Raw genomic sequence first — 13152 nt, 5'->3', positions numbered from 1 at the left:
TCAATCAACACGTGGTCAATTTGATTGAAAGTGGTCCGGTCTGGAGAGACCCATGTATATTTGTGGACCACTTTCCGCGCAAACCAGGTACTTCCAACAACCATTTCGTGAGACCCTGCTAATTGAATAATCCGCAGTCCGTTATCATTTGTTTTTTCGTGTAAGCTATGGGAGCCAACGTATCGCCTGAATACGGGCTCCTTCCCTACTTGGCTGTTAAAATCCCCAAGCATGATTTTGATATCATATGTGGGACAGGCTTCGAGGGTTCGTTCTACTGCCTCGTAGAAGGTATCCTTCTCCGACTCTGCAGTCTCCTCTGTAGGGGCGTGAACGTTTATGAGGCTTAGATTTCTAAACTTGCCTCGCAAGCGCAGAGTGCATAGCCGTTCGCTTATGTTTTCAAAGCCGATAACAGTAGGTTTCATTTTTTGGCTGACTAAGAAACCTACTCCGAGCACATGGTTTACTGGATGACCGCTATAATATATGTTGTAGTGGCTCTTCTCCAGGAAACCGGTCCCTGTCCATCGCATCTCTTGCAACGCTGTTATATCAGCCCTATATTGGGACAGGGTATCGGCTAGCTGCTCGTCAGCTTCATCTCTGTACAGGTAGCGCACGTTCCATGAGAAAATGCGCAAATCGTTATTCCGTTGTCGTTGCCGGGTCCGTCGTTTTAAAATCCGTCCAGTCCGAGGCTCCTGTTGTGGCTTCGTAACAAGTTGTTTTCCGTGTACGATTGTTAGCCCTACCCAACCCCCAACCTGGAGGACCAGTTGGTACAATTTGTCCCGTTTTTAGGCGCGGGAGACTCGCCTTCATCCTTCTCCGTCTGCAGCTTTTCGTTAAGAAAGGGCTCCCAGCGGTCACCACGTGGAGGTGGAGATAGGGTTTGGTAGTAGAGCTGTTGGTGTTGGTTCAGCACGCATTTTCCAGGTTTTATGCTCCATCGTGGGTACCAATCCATGTTTCGCCCTGGAACCTGTACTACCCTTTGACCACCGTATCAGCTCATATAAAATCAATAATAGTATTATATTTTTATATTTTAAAACTTATTGCGAACCTGTTACATCGATACATTTTGGTTTCCCGCATTCGAAGTTTGAAAATTTCAGTTTCAAATTTAAAATTTGACTCTTGGAAATGTGGCAGAGGAATTTTATCAAGGTGGCAACGATACAGCACTTTGCCGCGCAAATTGCCGAGGGATTTTTTAGTTTGAAGGTTGGGGGGGAAAGAATACGCTACGTTTGTGCCCGCATTTTAGTGTGCATTTAATATCTGAGAAGAAGTATAAAGCTCAGTGAAAAATCGTAGGATTATCAACTACGAAAAAGTACCAGGTCATCAGTAACAAGAATTTCGCTATACGGCGGATTTACTCAAGCCCGCAGAGAACTAAAGTAGTGGCCGTCGGCCGGCAGAGAAGTGGAAAAGTCGAGCAATTTGTACGAGAAAGATCGGGAAGGGTCGGTCTAAAGCGAGATGTTCATTAACGGATTCCGTTTAACTTTACCGATGACTGTGGAGGAGTAGTAAGTTCCACCATTGTTCCCGGTAGCCGTAGCATCGTGCCTACACAGTTCTCCTTGCCCCTCAAAGAAGGGAAATCAGTGCGAGTACGCACGATTTGAAATTGCTCTGCCCTTGAACATGAGCGAAATATAACGAAAATGGGATCAGCTGTGTTTGACATGCTACCCGGGCTTGCTTATGTGTTGGTGAGGTTTGCACATTTTTAAGGGTTTGTGTAAAACAAACCTTTATTAAAATCGGTTTACTGTCTGTCTGTTTACCTGTCTGTCACACGCATTTTTCTCGGAGACGGTTGTAGCGATTGACACCAAATTTGGTGGAAAGGTCAGACTTAAGGTGTGGGAGGAGGTCCAAATATGCAAAATGGGGGTGGAAATTTTTCTTTGAACAAATATAGTCATATGGGATATCAAATGAAAGATCTCGATTAGTTCTTTTAGATGTCTTAGCTTTGACATCTGTTGGAAAGGTGGGGAGTACAGGAGGCCGAAAGTAATCATCTCTTTAAAGGACCCATTCTCAGAAACTACCAATCTCAAAAATCTGAAGAAAAAAGACCAGGAGGTGGCATCACCACATGGTGCCTAAGCTCCGAAATACCTTTCATACCGATATCTATTCAAATAAAGTAAATAATAGTATATTACTATAATTTTTAGTAATTGGCGGCAAAACCCCCCTAGTTTCATCCTAGAATCACTAAATTTTGCAGCAATATACGCTAAAAGATAGAGTATAACCTACCTACCTAGCTACCAGGTTTGGTGGGAGTCGCACTGTTACTAACAAAGTTACAATAGGTCAAATTTGTCACTTCTGTACCAATTCACGCGAAAGTGGGTTTTCCCGTATAATATATGCATATATTACGTGCAAGCTTCTAATCATACAAATATCCACTGAAATATTTTTCTATAAGAAATACACAAAACCTTTCATACCCGAAGCGTCCAGCTTCCGGTTTTCAAACTTGTTGTCTATATGTTGTCTATATGAATACGTGAAAATACTTTTGGCTAAATGGGTGAGCATGGATTAGTGCCAGAATAGCATAAGCTCATGGAATGAATTATACGATATGACAAAGATGGGTAGATGTCGTCAAAATGTTTGGTGCCAATCCGGAAGTAATTTGGACCATTTGGCGTTTTGGACGAAATGATGTGCTTAGTAAATTAGTTAAATAATCGAGAGTATAATAATTCTTTAAACTGCAAACTACTATCTTAAAGTGTTATCCATTTAGATATTGGTTATAAATCTAGTAAAAGCATAACTGACCTTCATTCAGCCTTCGATTAGCTTTACACCTCATTTCCGGCAACAAACGCTTTATTGAGAAGCTGACGGATGAAGACGTTATATATGAAAGTTTTTTTTATTTTACTGACCATTGATACTAGCAGAATAGATTAACAATTATAGATTGATATTTATTTCTTCTTTTAATTTGTTTGGGTATATGAAATAAAATTAATTGTATAAATAGATAATAATAACCTTTATTTAAAACTCTAGCTCTTATTTTTCTAACAAAAAGTTTTTTTTCTTTCTGTATCGTCGGTTTCTTTTTAAGGGTTTGTGTGAAACAAAACCTTATTAGAATCGAAACGGTGTCTGCCTGTCCGTCTGTCTGTCTTTTTTTTGTTTTTTTAAGGAGGTGGAAATCTTTAAAAGACTCTGGCCTGGGCACGCCAGAGTGTCAGATTTTTACCCATTAAAACCACCCCCGACTCCCCCACTATCCCGTGGAACCACCTTTAGGTATTACATCACGGGGCGGAGTTAGCTAACTTTAGCTAGGTCTCCTTCCGTCTTCCCGTGGGGTTCGTAAACACGCCTTCCTCTCTTCTTCTGCTTTTCGCAGTTTCTCCTGGATTACTGCGATCATGGAATTGGTCTTCCTGGCAAGCTACCATTCTCCGGGCAAAATTTTCCGGTGATAGCACTTCACCTAGAGTTTCCTCTAGGTTCCTTCTTTCTTCCACGAACATAGGACATTGGAAGAATACGTGCGCTGTGTCCTCTGGAACCCCGTCGCAGTTTGGATACTTAGGTGAGGTGTCCAATTTAAACCTGTACAGGTATTGACGGTATCTTCCATGGCCGGTGAGAAACTGGGTGAGATTATAATTGATCTCCCCATGCATTCTCTCCAGTCACTTCCTGATGGAAGGGATCAACCTGTAAGTTCAACGACCCTTTTCTGACTGATCGCTGTTCCCATCTGCTTATGGATTCCTCTCTTTCGGCTTTTTTCACCTGCGATAAGGGAGAGATGGACCTGGTGTTGTAAATGTTCATCATTTCGGTTGCCAGGATGTCAATCGGCATCATTCCCGAGATGACGAACGCTGCATCGTCTGAGACGGTCCTGAACGCAGAACACACCCTTAAAGCTGTTCTTCTGTAAACCGTACTCAGTTTATATGCATTGCCTAAAACCTGCAGCGCGTGTCCTCAAACTGGGGCTGCATACAGCATGATAGAACTCACCACCCTGGCTATGAGCAGCCTGCAAGTATGCTCCTACGCTCGGCATCATCCTTCCCAGAGCCATACTCGTGGCGGATGCTTTTTTCAAGTATGCTCTATGTGCTGCTTAAAATTAAGTCCTCCGTCTATCATCACCCCCAAGTATTTGATGGCCGGCTTGGAAGTGATGATTCGATTCCCGATTCTAATGCAGGCGTAATTTCTTTTGCGACGCTTAGTGATGAGGACCGCTTCCGTCTTTTCCTCCGCGAGTGCCAGTCCAGCTCTTTCTAACCAAGCCTTAACAACGCTGATTGCTTCGCTTCAGTACAACTCAGCATCCTCGAGATGCTTTGCGACCACAACCAGTGCTATGTCATCGGCGTAACCCACCACCGTGGCCTCCTCCGGAACCGGAAGGTTAGTCACATCATTATACATGATGTTCCACAGTAGTGTGCCCAGTACAGAGCCCAGTGGTTCACCCGCGGAGACAACGTACTCCTTGGGTCCATCATCGGTATTATAACAGAGTGTTCGCTCACGCAAATAGCTATCTATAATAGCGGCGAGGTAGGGGGGACACCAATCGTCGCCAGAGCAAAGCATTCCTCACATCCAGGGTGACCACCACATAATATTTACTGGTACAACCCCTACCGTGTCTGTCACACCCAATTTATTCGGAAACGGCTAGACCAATTGTCACGAAAATTGGTGAGATTATGTAATATGGTGTTCCCTTTACATGCAGTAAGTGGCGCCATCTTGTGTTAGGTTGAATGGGGGCTCCCCATACATGTGAATGGAGGGTGCAAATTTGTTTTCGCAGAATGTAGTCATGTGGGGTATCAAATGAAAGGCCTCAATTAGTACTTTTCGAAACTGGTTCAGTATTTGATATTGGGTGAAACATAGGGTAGTGAGGGCTCAAAATATGACTCCCATAAAGTGTAACAGGTCTCGTTCTCAGAACCTATCCAACCGAAAAATCTGAAAAAAATCACAGTGGTGCATCTCTTCGAAATCTAGGCCTTAAAACATATCCGATTCCGATATCTGCACAAATAAAGTTAATAATAGTATATTTCCACATTTTAGAAATTTACCCGGCACCCCCCTTATGTGCATCCCAGAAGTACAAAATTTGGTATGCATGTATGTATATACATAGTGATAGTGGTCAAGTTTGAAGAAAATCCAATTATTACTAACAAAGTTATAAGAGGTGAAACTTTACAATTTTTTGTGAATTTCGTCCACTCTACAACCTACATGACGCCATTATCACATATTAATCTGTCAATACCACAACGAAATGAGTTCTTATGAATTGGGTGGCAGAGAATTATTTTGTTTTAGTTTTTTAGTTGGTTGTCAACCAGACATGTGTGTATGTAGGTATATAATATATGCGTGCTAATGAACATTTGGGGGTAGTGCCTAACAAGTAAATCGGAAGGATGGGTACGATCAATTTATATACGTGCATATATGTGTACAATATTCGGAAATAGGTAGTTTGTTTGTTTAGGGTGAACATAATATCTATGGCTGTAATAGGTACGTATGTCTGGTAGTTTAAAAAAATATAAAGGATTATGTTGGATTTGTAGCTATATACGGATAGAAAAATGTACGTTGAAATTTCTTACATAAGATGAACACAAAACCTTTATACCCGAAGCGCGAGCTTCCGGTATTCCGACTTGTTTTTACTATCGCCACAACTTTCAAATAAAGAGAAATTTTGCATATCTACTAGAATTTTAGCTATTACATTCAAACTTTATCGCAAGAAAGGCTTTTTATACACAACCTGATCCCATTTCCATTAATTTTATAATAAAAGCTCAATTAATTAAATAAACTAAACTTTTGCAAAAAAAAGCCCACTTCCATTACCTCTCGAAACGCATGTTTCCTTGTATTACTTTTGTTTACTTTTTATTTCCGCTGAAGTAATCAATGAAACATACACTTTAAATTGTCAACTTTTGGAATGAAATACACGCATTTCATGAATGAAACTATCGCATTGGCAGCTTTTAAATATAGGTTGCTTGAGGCTTCGCAATACGGATGCCATTCAAATGTTTTTTTTTTCATTCAGAGATTTCTTTTTTTTCGATTCAAATTACAAAAATATGCAAATCTGACAGCGGCCATGACACATAATTCGTTCAATCAAATATGGCTCTCTCTTATCAATACGATTTAAGGAAGGTTATGCTTTGTCCTTCTTTAGGGCCTATCATTTGTAAGGATAAGCTCCCGAAATCCATTTGCAAGTAGGAGCACTTTAGTATGGGTACTGCCTGTTACATATATTGTGGTATTCGCCACCTGCTTAATTGCTCCGCAGTTGAGAGACTGTTTAATCCCCAACAAGTGGCCAGTGCCAGGGTTGCGGTAGCATCCTACAGCACAACAGTAACTTCAGATCAACTCGAATGAACCTATATCGTGGTGGTAACATGAGCGGCGGCAGCACCAGAAATTAGGGTAAGCAGCAAAATGATAATGAGCAAAGTCAGAAGCACATAACATAAAATCAAGAAAAATTCACTTAAAAAAGAAATGAACATGTAGACGAGGGAGATTAGCTTGCGTTGACGAATGGGAAAAAAGACTGTCACAGGAACGGTTGTTACGTAGGCCTCGCGGGTCCCATCTTGCTACCGACAAGTAAGCTCTCAGGCGAGCGTGTTCTGAGTTGTTCAATCGTGGTGAGTTGCGCTGCGATTTAGGTGTGGAGCTCGGGTGAACCTCTGCTAAGTCACCCACACTCTGCAGCGCCTCCACACTACACCACCCAAGCTAATACAGTGACAAACCCCGACTCTTGGCTCGCCAGTTCTAGGGACGCAGATCGAATCTCGCATACTGTGCACCTTTCTTCCCCTCGACCTCAGTCCCGGGGATAGAAGGCTTTAGCCTGGACACGGAAACGTTCTTAGGCTTGCCGTCGAAGTAATGTTCCCCTCTGTTTAGCGTTTTACATGGGCCCTCATATGGTAGTTGCTTCCGGAAAGCAGCCACGCGCACCAAGACGCGCGTGCAGGCTTCCAGGTCCCAAGGGGGGACTAGCCTTCGTCGAAGAATGACGAGATGATGGGAGTAATTTTGGTTTGGCCGCGGCGTTCTGGAGCAAGCGCAAACGCCCAGGGAAGGGTTGACCTTTCGAACACAGGGTCGCTTGGAAATCTCAATTTCTCCTTGTTTACCAGCTCGCGCGGAGCTGGGGGTAAACTCCTCACGATGTGCTGTACGCAGATCAAATAGAACGAAAGACAGTACTTACGACCTCGAAGAGACATCTTATGTCATTATAGGAATACTTCCTTGCGAAAAGTGGCCGAAGTATATGACCTTGCTCCCTTTCACAAGTCTCGAAGGGTCTTTCGGAAGTTGAGCCGAAAAGGGAAAACTATCGAAATTTTTATTTGGGGTTGTCCTTGAGGCTCTGAAGTACTGCGTCATCCTTCTGTGCGTCGGGGTTTACTGAAAAATTGAGCGTAGCAGGGATTTTGTCAATGTAGTTGGCCAAGTCCAAGGTCGTAAAAACACACCCGCTATCGAGGTTATGCGTCGTGAATGAGAGGTATGGATTATCGGCCTGAAATAGTGGCCTAGGAAATCTGCTAATATGTTACTGCTGTTATCCGCCATAATAAAATGCCATGAATACGTTCGTCGAAATCCTGGACTTACGTCCACTTACCTGTAACCATAAGTATGTATGGCCCAGGAGTTTACCGCCACTAGTTTGTGTGTTACGGAATCCATTTCTGATTCCGCGATACCAGGAGAACTGAGACGTCTCCGCCTGTATAGACCAGGTAATACCGCTTTCTGAAAGGATCATTAATGGTTAACCGCCGCTGGAGCTCCCAGCGAGTTTACTTTTTGGATTGCACGGGCTGGTACATTTCATTCGTTTATTGTTGAGGTCCCCATCGCGCGATTACTTGATCGCCCATTTCGGTCGGTGGACAGCGAGCGAGTTCAGGGCATACCTCCCGAACGCAAAGCTCCCACTGTTGTCGCTAACTTAGAGACAGTAGCCGCAAGGGTGGCCACCGTCTCCTGAAGCTCGGTAATTTGACCCGTAGCCTCGCACGACACTAAATTGAGCAGGATAGCACATCCAAATACCCGGAGTCCGCACAGGCCAAAAGGGCCTGGGTGCTTTCCGGGAGTCACTCCAACTATAGCGGCTTCAGAAGCTCGGTTTAAAAGAGTAGACTGCTTCTCCTCCGCTCCAGAATACCTCGGCTCGTCTTGTATTCAGGGCTCGTTTGGATGAGGCGGGAAGCTCTCTGAATTCTGCAGACTGTGTCCTGCAAAATGAAAAACTTTTAACCCTACCGCTCACCTGCACTTCCTCGGCTCCACAAATCCAAATCACTTCTCACGTCCGAATATAGATAACACTTAAACTTCTTCTTTTCCACTTTGTTTAAATTCTTATTTCCTATTACATTATTTACTTAACGTCTTGCCTTAGGTCTAGGTGAAGATTTGTGTCTCCGTGTCCGGCAGTTCAAAAATACCCTTCACACAATTGATCGAAGCAATGCATCACTTCACCTATTCCGCCAGCAACTTTGCGTCCGGAAGCCAGTGCAAGTAATTACATAACAAAAACTTGCACTGGCCTTACGTAAACAACAACAGAAGTAGCTATTGACCTTGGTCGGCCTGAACATTATTTAGTTTGTATACGGTTGCATACACGAATACATAACAAAAGTGCGTACAAACCTCGTGCTACATGCGCATCTTACGCGACCATGGCCTACATTAATATTGTTTGATTTTAACTTGCAGTCACGATTAAATTAAAAAAGTGCCTGCTTGTCGAAAATGACTTAACAGATATTACAAATTTGTTCTTATTATGATGATAATCGAGGATTGTTTAACCGTTTACTTGGCTGCGCTATCCTATTCGCATCATGATTTCACCTTCACGAAACCTCAAGGGAGCTGGAGGGAGCGCAAGGGCGAGACCTCGTTGGCCATTAGTCGATTCTCGTAAACATCCTCCCACGCGAAGAACACCTAACGATGTAATTATAAAACCTCCCCAGTAGCCATCGTAGAGTTATGAGGTTCACTAGATAGTCAGCAACGCAGCCCTGGATAATTAGCTACGCCTGTGAAGATTGCCGCGGTGAGATTCGTTCCGTTTTTAAGGTTTTGTGTAAACACAAAACCTTATTAAAATCAGTTTATTGTCTGTCTCTCCGTCTGTCCGTCTGTCCGTCACACGCATTTTTCTCGGAGACGATTATAGTGATTGATACCAAATTTGGGGGGGGGGGGGGGCTGTCCCAATATTTTTTTTTCAATCAATATAGTGACGTGGGGTATCAAATTAAAGGCCTCGGTTAGTACTCTTTGAAACCGGTATTAGTTTTGACATTTGTTGGAAAGGTGGGGAATGCGGTGGGTTGAAAGCGATCATTTCTTTAAGGGGGCCATTCTCAGAAACTACTGAACCGAGAAATCTGAAAAAAATCAGGAGGCTGGCTTCCATACCGATATCTGTTCAAATGAAATTAATAATCGTATATCACTGTAATTTTTAGTAAATGGCTGCAAAACCCGCCTTAAGTTCATCTTAGCACAACGAAATATAGGCTATAATATAGAGCATGATCTTGCCAAGTTTGGTAGGGATCGCACTATTACTAACAAAGTTATTAAGGTCCAAATTGTTGCTTCTTTGCAAATTCAAGACTATGAATGTCAATATCACCCGAAAGTGGATACACTCACATAATATATGCATATATTGCGTGCTACATTCTAAGAAAAACACAAAACCTTTCCTACCTAAAGCGTCCAGCTCCCGGTTTCCCGACTTGTTTCCAATTTTGCCGTAGGTCTCGGGATCTCCTAGTTCGACATTTTTAACACAGCAATTCGCCCAACTATTTTGATGGTAAGTTTAGGCTGCGTTCTTACATGTTTGTTAGACCTTTAACTCTCTTTCATGTTATTTGGATTACATCAAAGTATTTTACTTAAATTCTGGTTCACAAATACTTATCAGAATGCCGCCAAGAATATGGTTATATATATTAATTTGCTCAATATTGCATTCTGGTAAATTGCCCTATACAATGTACACATCCGCAAGTACCCTTCATGTCTTTTTGGTTTTTAACAATTGAATTGCCCTTATGCTGCTTGACACAACCTTTCCTATCCAGGCTTACGTACAGCCTATAAATCTGCTCTAAAGCGTCTCCGATACCTTCAAGTTTCGTGAGAGATTTCTTTGCTATGCATCACTCAAGTAAATTTCATCGTCAATCTGCTACTTTAAGATGCTTGACATAACTTTAAAATAACTTATATAATTTTACGTTATTATGTTTTATATGTTATAACACAATTTACTATAGCTCTATTTTATGTTCAATATGTTCAACATGTTTAGATTTATAAGTGTTAAATTATTCTATTTAATGGTTTTGAAAATTTTACAGATTTCATATAGTTCCTTTTCTATTTCTTTTTTCATGGCAATTTGCGTTCTTTCTATTTAGCAATTGGCATTTATATATGTTTTTGACCTCTCCTTATTTTCTTCTTTTTTTTTTACTAACAATGCATTGGCTACCTAGCACACGACTTTGCACACTGACACTCAAGCATCAAATTCTCACTCTGACTTTGCACAGTTTTGTATCCCTTTTTACCGACTACTTGGAATGTAATTTACACCCAGCGGTAGAAGCATTGTTAGGAGCTATCTGTATTTACATATGGAAAAACACCTTGGTTAGTGAGTTTGTATGCTACTTAAAAGAAGTTTAAGACTTCGAATGAGTGTTAATTAGTGTTAAAGTATGTACATGAGTCTCTCTTTTCGCGAGAGAGAGAATAATTCCGGCCACTCCCCATACGGACGAACAGATCCCAACTCCCTGGTTGCCTGTCTTCTAAAGATAGGTGGCTAATGAAGGTAAGAAGACTATCCGTTCCCCCGGCCTTTTTCCTTATTGCTCATGCGGCGCCTAATAGCACTCCAACCCCGACGTAACTGTGCCGAATATACTGCTCAAACTCAACTCCTTGGCTAATCACCCCCTCCACCTGTCGCTTTAGCTCCTATGGCTTAGGATTCAGCTGCTGGCAGCTTGAAACTGGGTTGCGGAAGATCAAACCGTGGTGTTGCGGTCTCATATAACTTGGCCCAGTTAACCGTGATTGCCCGGGGATTTTCTTGAACCTAATTCCACGAACATGACAGGAAACCTTTGGGTGTCGTTGCAGGTGGTCGGTATCCTATCCGGTCGCCCCTTGAAAATCACTCCTAAATTTTCCTTCACATGACCGATGTACGAGTATGTTCCGTTATCTCAATGCTTCACTGAGCACCAGTCTTGCAACTTCTTAATTCCCCGTACAATCTTATGGATGCATATAAACGAGGAAGGATTTCAGAAGCATCCTCCTCAAAGAAATATTTCTCCTGCTCTGGTGCCAGGAACAGGACTCAAAATGGCACGGTAACTCGTAGATCCCAGGAATGCTTCTTCACATCAGGCGCGGGAACAATTGCTACATGTCTGAACTTTACTTTGTATGCAAGAGGGATCAGATACTCTATGGTGACTAACTCATTTTGGAGCCATGTTGCCGCTATATGTGCATCAAATATTTGGTCCGGCTCATCTAACTCTGGGAACACAATCCCAGGCACCTCTGTATACGACTCACATACTCCGGCAGCTCCCTTGTGGGGCGAATGCTGCGCAGTTGATCTCCCTTATCAGGATTTTGACACCCATGGAAAATCTCTTGTTTCAGCACTGTTTTCCCCTGCTGTTGACTTGCCGCTTGACCTGCTGATACTCTAAGTTCGTGATATTGAGCGTCAAAGCTGCAATCTTAGCCTGCTGATGCTTCATAGCCTCCACCTTCTCACGAATAGCTACATCTCGATAACTAAGGTATGCTATTGTCCCCGCAGCAGCCAGGGCAGATATATACTTGGCACCCAGCCTCAGAAGGCTACTTGCCACTATAGGAACTGCACCAAATGCCCGCTTTAGCTGATTGATTTTGCATGCGACGTTCAGTTACCGGCTAACTTCCTCCGCTTGTAGCTCATTTGCAATTTTGAGCTCATTACAATCGTCCTCAATTTCCTCCATCGTCTGTCGTTCGCATATTTTCCCGAATTTCTCCAATTGGTTCATCATGAAGTCCAGGTTTCTCTGAGATTCACTTCAGTCGCGATAGTATACTTAAGGTGGAACGCTTTTACCTGAACTAATCCCAGTGCTGCTATTCTGGTTTCTAAAACCGGATCCACTGACCATGGAACTAGAGGCGCCGGATCAGGCATAAACACAGCAAGGTTGCTACATGCGCTAATGACCACAGTCCCTGTCTGACCTCCTTGTTCTGGAAGGATTGCCCGACGAGACTGTCTCCGATTTTATTGTAGTATCAGCAACCTTACCCTCCGGTGGTAACTCCTTTTTTCCCTTCTGGAAGAAGTTGATGTACCGCCCGATGAACGTTCCCGCTGCAAGTTGTTCTAAGCCTTACTTTCTGTATGGCCCCTTTAGGATCAGGATACACCTCTAGTACTTTTGGCATAATGTTGCAGGCCTTCAACTGCGGGCTCAAAGACTCAAAGAGACCCCCGAAATGGCTAGCTCGTGGGGGGTTGTGATGCCACACAATCGGGCGTTGAGCCATTCTTCCTTCACACTCGGAGATCAGCCTACGCCAGGCCTCCCGAAGTATTTTCAAGGCCCGTACCAAGTTTGTCCCATTGTCAAACCGAACTGTTTTAGGCTGCCCCCTGCGGCTAGTGAACCGTTGAAACGCGGCTAAAAATGGGTTGGTGGTGAGATCCATGTAGATTTCCAAATGTATCGCTTTCGTGGCCATGCAAACGAACATCACTATATAGACTTTCATTGTTTTCGACGTTCGAAGACTCGACGCTTTGATTTGGAATGGTCCGCATAAATCCGTACCGATGTTTTCAAAGGTTGCGGAAGGCCTGATTCGCTCAGAAGGGAGGTCCGCCATCCTTGGGATTGCGGCTTCTCCTCGCATTCTGGCACATAAGACACACGCTCTGATCCACTTCTTTAC

Source organism: Hermetia illucens, chromosome 2, assembly GCF_905115235.1.
Source record: "Hermetia illucens chromosome 2, iHerIll2.2.curated.20191125, whole genome shotgun sequence".
Lineage (NCBI taxonomy): Eukaryota > Metazoa > Arthropoda > Insecta > Diptera > Stratiomyidae > Hermetia > Hermetia illucens.
This window is presented reverse-complemented; position numbering follows the sequence as displayed.